General features: G+C 42.7%; 1 long non-coding RNA gene across 2 annotated transcripts; it reads left to right on the top strand.

The window, feature by feature from the left end:
* The first annotated feature begins 571 nt into the window (after positions 1-571).
* Positions 572-4668, top strand: LOC310667916. Of its 2 annotated transcripts, XR_014506409.1 has the most exons (4): positions 572-875; positions 3443-3930; positions 4045-4113; positions 4191-4668. It is a non-coding gene; the product is annotated as an uncharacterized lncRNA (long non-coding RNA). The 2 variants fall into 2 exon arrangements; XR_014506410.1 differs by having other exon boundaries at positions 576-875; positions 4045-4668.
* Positions 4669-6909: the final 2241 nt, after the last annotated feature.

Genomic DNA, 6909 nt, shown 5'->3' on the forward strand with positions numbered 1-6909 from the left:
GAGTGTATGACGGTCACACCTCAATCATAAAACAGTCGCTGTCTGTACATTTAAAAACACACACCAGCACTTAGACTCCATTGATTCTAAACTAAAATGTGTGTATGCAGTCTCAAGTGCTGTACTGCTGTCCTTTTCAGCTGTGCCCCAGATTACAGCCTGTTTATTTTGTTCCATAGAATTCAATGGGGCCCACTGAGTCCCAAGCATGGGGGGGCAGGCTTTTGTTAGGGAAGGCAGAAACTCAGTTTGTTAAGTATTTTTATTGATTGAGGGGGGCACCTGCCCCCTGCTACCTTGGCTAGGCCCAGGGTCCAAAGCCAGCCCTTCTTCCCATAGCTTTTCCCTCAGCCCTTTTTCACGGTGGTCACTCGAGAGTGCGATGGGTTAATAAATGCCAAGAAGTGATGAGCATGCCCTCCCCAATCCAACATCTTCAGCTGCAATCCTAAAAACACAAAGGGGTAAGCCCCACAGAATATATCAGGACTAATTTCTGAGTAAACACACACCTGTTTGCAGGTTATTCAAGTGTGAGTCAAGATGAAATGGTGAAGGAGTTGCCTTCATAATAAGATGATGAAAGGAACAGTGTGAAACACACGTTATTTATTTCCAGAATGTATTAATGTGGGAAGAAAATACTAATTCCTCACCAAAGCCCTGCAATGATTGCATGCTGAAAATGAAGACATTTGCACCCACTGTATTAATGCTGCAAGGGACTTTTTTATGTGTCATGACCAACAGGTGGTGGAAGGAGCGAGCCAGAGTCTAGTGAGTGAGCCTGTCCCTGGCTATAGTACTGGTCAAAGCTGAAGGAGTTAAGGGGCGGAGGGATTAGGAAAGAGACCCAGATGGGGAAGATGAAACAGGTTTGTAAACACAACTGCTTAGATTTTTTAAGTAAACAAAGGGATTTTACTCTACTGTGATAGGAATTTTGAGGTCTTAGATATATGGTAATGTTCAGAACCGCACGTACATAGATCAGCACAGGAAGACCGACCTGAAGCCATTTTGATTCCTAAACTGAGCAAATGTTTTCTCTGCAAGGTCAAAGTTGAAAAGCCTCCCCATTGACTTTTCCTTCACAAATCCTGTCTTAAGGGTATGTGTGTGTTTGAATAGGGTGTGAGCCTGTGACCTGGCCCAAGAACTAAGTATTTATCATTACAAAAGATTGGACAGGCACCCCAGGAAATCCAATCAAGTAACCTGCCAGACAGGAGATAAACAACGACAGGAGAAAAACAACATTCAAATTTCTGTTTAGACCGCCTTTTTTGTGATGTAGGTATGATGTATCTGAGGGGTGGTCTTAGGTTACACCCCTTCTGTGATGTATGATGTTTCTGGGGGTGGTCTTGATCTAAAAGGTAAAGGGTAAAGGGACCCCTGACCACTAGGTCCAGTCGTGGCTGACTCTGGGGTTGCAGCGCTCATCTCGCTTTATTGGCCAAGGGAGCCGGCCTACTGCTTCCGGGTCATGTGGCTAGCATGACTAAGTTGCTTCTGGAGAACCAGAGCAGCACTCGGAAACACTGTTTACCTTCCCACCTATTGATCTACTTGCACTTCATGCTTTCGAACTGCTAGGTTGGCAGGAGCAGGGACCGAGCAATGGGAGCTCACACCGTCATGGGCATTCAAACTGCCGACCTTCTGATCGGCAAGTCCTAGGCTCTGTGGTTAAACCCAAAGCGTACAGGGTGGAAATTTCAAAAGTCTTTATAACGCCTTGCACACCATTTTTCTGGGTCCCTCCTCTCTCCTGCGGGTGAGGGGAGCACCCTGTTGCAACAGATCAATAAAGGCCAAGCCTACAGGCTGCTGTTTTGCTCCAAGTTATCCTAGTTGGTGTCTTTGTTTTTGTCCAAGGGAGCCCTCGGATTTTTCCGTTAACACTACTGAAACATTACTGTTTACAACTTCAAAAAGAGGTACAAGTAATTTTCACCTGTGAGCTGATATATATGTATTAATTAGGTATCTGTCTAAAAAGTGTTAGGAGAGGCAATAATTTTGAAATCAAACAGAAACGGAAAGAAAATAGAAGACCAAAGAAGAATTAATCCTAATCAAAGAGGGACAGTCATTTGTGGACAAAAGATGGACTTTGTGAAAGTCCCCAAAAGAAAGCTTAGCCGAGCAAAATGTAAACTGAAAACTCAAAAAAAAAACAAAAACAAAAAAAAAACCCAAGATGAAGATTTTAAGGATAATCGCCAAAACAAAAAAACCCATGTGAAAACTGGAGAAGGCAAGAGAAAATGATAGAATATGAAGGGGATAAATCAAGTTTTGCTTACTTTTCAAACTAACTAGTCTTTGGATGTAAAAAGGAGCACATGAAAGCACATAGATGGATATGAAGTTTGCTTAAAGCACAGTGAAAAATGGGTAGGAGAAATGGAAAGTTTTTCTTTTAAAAGGCAGCTGGAGAAGCCAACTGATGTTAGGGAAAGTGTGAGGTTTTCATTGCTGAAACTAGAAAAGTCAAGATTGGGAAGACTTTAGCATAGGAAAGACTTGGAAGCAAGAAATGTTGGTGGATCCAGGCTGATGAAGTGTAGCTGGTAACACAATAACTGAAAGCCCTCTGCAATGTTCTTAGTAATACTTTGATAATAAGTTTTTACTGAAGCCAGGAATAGGAGAGATGAGAAGGGGGGGATTTGGAGAGCATTGCAGGCATACTTACTTCTTGTTTCTTGCTAGAAAGTCTGGAAAGTCCTTGTGTGTACCACCTTCCTGAGGTTATAAGTTCTTTGTTTTTCATCTAGCCCTGAGAGTGGCATCTAGTAGCACCTGTAACCCTCCCTTAGAATGAGTGTGCCAAGATTTTGGTGGACAGCAAGTGCCGCAGGTAGCAGAAGCAGAAGCAAAATGCACTCATCACGGGTCAGAGCATTTTATCTACAGTGGTACCTCAGGTTACATACGCTTCAGGTTACATACACTTCAGGTTACAGACTCCGCTAACCCAGAAATAGTGCTTCAGGTTAAGAACAGTTTCAGGTTAAGTACGGACCTCTGGAACGAATTAAGTACTTAACCCGAGGTACCACTGTAATTTGAAGCTATGGGGGAATTGCAGAAGACGGGCACCAAAACATTGTTAAGTTTTTTTTGTTCCTGGAGATGTTTCTAAATCCAGAAGGTCCCAAACATGCCAGCATTTGAGGAAGATAAAAACCACAAGCAAAATGAAGGTGACTTTGCCAATTCCACTGTGGAAAAGCAAAGAAGGCATTTTGAGGATGAAGCTGCAGATGTCAATGATAAGAAAGAGGTGGCTTGTCCTTGGCTCCTGTGGAGGAGCAGATGCAGAGTGACTGCTCAGGGATGTAGCAACTCCAGGACCTTGTGTGAAAGTGTATTATTCCTCTTAGGAAAGTTCTTTAAGTCTGAATCTCATCTCTCTGCTGTGCCCCTCTAGATCAATGGATCATCCAGCTTCAAACAAAACTGGTGGTAAAAATGGTTTTCCACGATTGAAGGACATTTGGGTGAGTATCCCTTTCTTGGCTAGGGAGAAAATCTCTATGGCGTTCCGTCTGCAACTCAATGTGCTAAGACTCTTTCAGGTTGCGGTGACAGTGCTGTCAGAAGAGGCCCTGTTCCATGTCATCACAATGAGGCCCATCTGCAGGTAAGAGAAGACTTCTTCTTTTCTTCCAGCTCTTCTTTCCTTCAGGCTTCGCAGAGTTCAGTGTACGTGAAGTGAGAGTTGCCTACATTTGGACTGTGCTGCTTTAGGTAAGTTCACATTCCACCACTCAGTTGTCTTTTTTCAAGACAATGTTTTTTCTATTGGTCTCTCCTTTTTCTCATTTTCTTTTCTGCTGGTCTCTTCACAGGTCTCTTCAAAGATCCTACAACACCGAGATGAAGCCAGCTCTTTCACAAGAGTTGCAGAAAGCTGTAGTAAGAAAGCTGTTTTCTTTTTGTTTGTTTTTTAAATCTCATTTTCTGTAAGATTGGTGGAAGGTGACTGGGGGCAAACTAGTGATTCTAGATGTCTCTGTTCTGCCCCTGTAGATTAATGGCTCATCCAGCTTTAAATAAAATGGCAGTCAAAATGGTATTCCGTGACTGAAGGACATTTAGGTGAGTATCCTTGCTTGGCCAGGGAAGAAATCTCTGTTGTGTTCCATCTGCAACTCATTGGGCTAAGACTCTTTCAGGTTGGGGTGACTGAGTCATCAGAAGAGGCCCTATTCCATGTCATCACGATGAGGCTCACCTGCAGGTAGGAGAAGACTTCTTCTTTTGTTCCAGCCCTTCTCTCCTTTTGTTCCGGCTCGTCTTTCCTTCAGATTTCTCAGAGTATCCCTTGCATGGCTAGGGGGAAATCTCCATTGTGTTCCATCTGCAACTCATCGTGCTAAGACTTTTTCAGATTGCGGTGACGGAGTTGTCAGAAGAGGCCCTATTCCGTGTCATCACAATGAGGCTCACCTGCAGGTAGGAGAAGACTTCTCCTTTTGTTCCAGCTCTTCTTTCCTTCAGACTTCCCAGAGTTCATGTATCTGAAGTGAGAGTCGTCCTCATTTGGACTGTGCTGCTTTAGGTAAGTTCACATTCCATCACTCAGTTGTCTTTTTTCAAAACAATATTTTTTTGTATTGGTCACTTCTTTTTCCTATTTTCTTTTTTCTCTTCACACTTAACATCTTCAGGTTTTCTTTTTCCTGAGAGAACATTCACAGAATGTTCACAGAATGTTCTCTCAGGTTTTGCTTTTCCCCTTGTTGCATTGCTCAAAAAAAAAGCAAAAGACACTGGTGGTCGGCGCTCCTGGTTCCCAGGACGGGGTTCAAATCCCTGCGGTGTCCATGCTTACTTCCAATGCAGCTGCTATCTCTCTCCATCTCTCTATCCCTCTCTATCCCACACTGCCCAAATAACAATTGGCTCCCTTTCTCTTAAGTATGAGTGTGGGAGGGTGGTGCCTTCAGTGACTAGCATGGAGCTATTATAATGTTTTGTGTTTTTAACTACTTCCCCCTCTTTTACCAGCATAGACAATGAGGCCTATGAGGCACCGGCATATGAGGAGGTGGTGACTACTGGCTACTTATCGGGACCAACCATCTGGACCATCACCTCCAGCCCAGGGACAACCCCAGTGGAGCCGCCTCCGTACAGCGTGGTCATTGAGCCTCCTGCCCACGGAGAGACTGTGGTCGAGGCGTTCAGTGTTTCGGTGGCACCAGGCACACGGCGTGCCTCAGAGGCAGATCTTCAGTCCAGGTTCCGCCTCAGGTTGCTCATGCCGCCAAAACTGCAGTGATTTGTCTCGGATACCCATGAACTCAAAGGTGTTGAAGAGCGGGCAGAACGTCCGGAGCCCCTCACACCCCCTCCTGCTTATGAGAACGCGACTCTGGAGGAGGTCCTTGAAGAAGAATTTCAGCCCTCAAGGCTATGAGAACGGTGCACCGTGGTCATTTTTTCATCAGACTTTCTTCAGTGCCTGTCCTGTTGCAATCCATACGATATGAGAAACATGGCCTGTGTGCAAGATGTTAGCTGCTGTACCCACTTTTTAAGAACTCTCCTGAGAAATGTGCACATACAGGTCTGAATTTCTCATGGGAAATACAAATATACAGTATATAAAAAAACGAACTTGTGTTTTCTGGCGTTTCCAGAATGTTCTTGGACTTACAGCATAGACTGCTTAGAAGCTGGCTTTAAAGAAGGCTGGACTGATTGGTGAAATGATTGCTGCTCCTTTTTAAAAAAATAACCACATCTGAAACCAAATAAACTGAGATGGCAAATCTGGGATCAAAAATACAAACCACATCTTAATGATTTCCGAAACCTGTTTAAAAGCTTTGAGTCTGAGAGTTAGCAAACTGAGATTAATAAGGAATTCAGCTTCTGAAAATAGCACTTACTCAATCCATATTTCTTTATTGTGGAACAAACTGCATATTATGTGCAGAACAGTGAATTTGTAAATATGTAAAATCATAAACATTGATTGTGTACAATTGAATAACGTTACTGAGAAATGCAATTGTTTCCTGCCCTTTTAAGAAACATACTAGCTGATTACCAAGGAATGCTGTAATGAAAGAATTTATGAAATAATGTGATCACAGAAAATCTATCTGGAAATCTATTGCAGCCAGGATACCAACTGATGGAACTGATCTGTTGACCAAGTCTTTTCCTCAACATTGGAAACAGTATAACTTTAAGAAACTTGAAAACAGGACAATCTGTTTAACAGCTGTGTTTATTGTCCAACATATCATGTATGCTACTGGGTGTCAAAAACAGATGACAGGCCAAGGGACAGGAGAGTATGGAAGCCTGGAGATGGAATGGAAAATGGGTAAAGTGTTGCTGTATTTAGTCATCTGAAACTGGGTCCAGAATGGACGGACATAGGGCTGACCCAATCCAAAGGCAAACTGAGACTATTCTCCCAGGTTACAGGGTGCGGGTGAATCCACTTCCAGATGTGGAAGCAAATTCCATTGATATCCAAGGGATTTACTGTTGATTTTAATAATCTTTTAAATGTTTTTAACTCTCTGTTTTTAGCAATAATTTCAATATTTTATATTATATTTTTGTACACTGCTTAGAGATTTTCTTACGATAAGTGGTATGTAAATTTTATTAAATAAAGGATATTTTGTTCTACCAGCTTCACTCTGGCACCTTTAGCAGCTGATTGACATGCAGAAATTAAACATATGATGTTTTGCCCAGTAACAGATGGTAGCACCTATCTTTAGAATTAGGCAGCAATCCTTTGCGCAATTTCACACATTAAAATCAGTTGACTGCAGCCCTCTGTCTACTTAATCTGAGAACAAGCCTTGCTGAACTCAAATCAGATTTACTGCTGAACAGGCAAGTATGGGTTTGCACTGCAAATTT

Source organism: Podarcis tiliguerta (assembly GCF_965153285.1).
Source record: "Podarcis tiliguerta genome assembly, chromosome: 17".
NCBI classification, from domain to species: domain Eukaryota; kingdom Metazoa; phylum Chordata; class Lepidosauria; order Squamata; family Lacertidae; genus Podarcis; species Podarcis tiliguerta.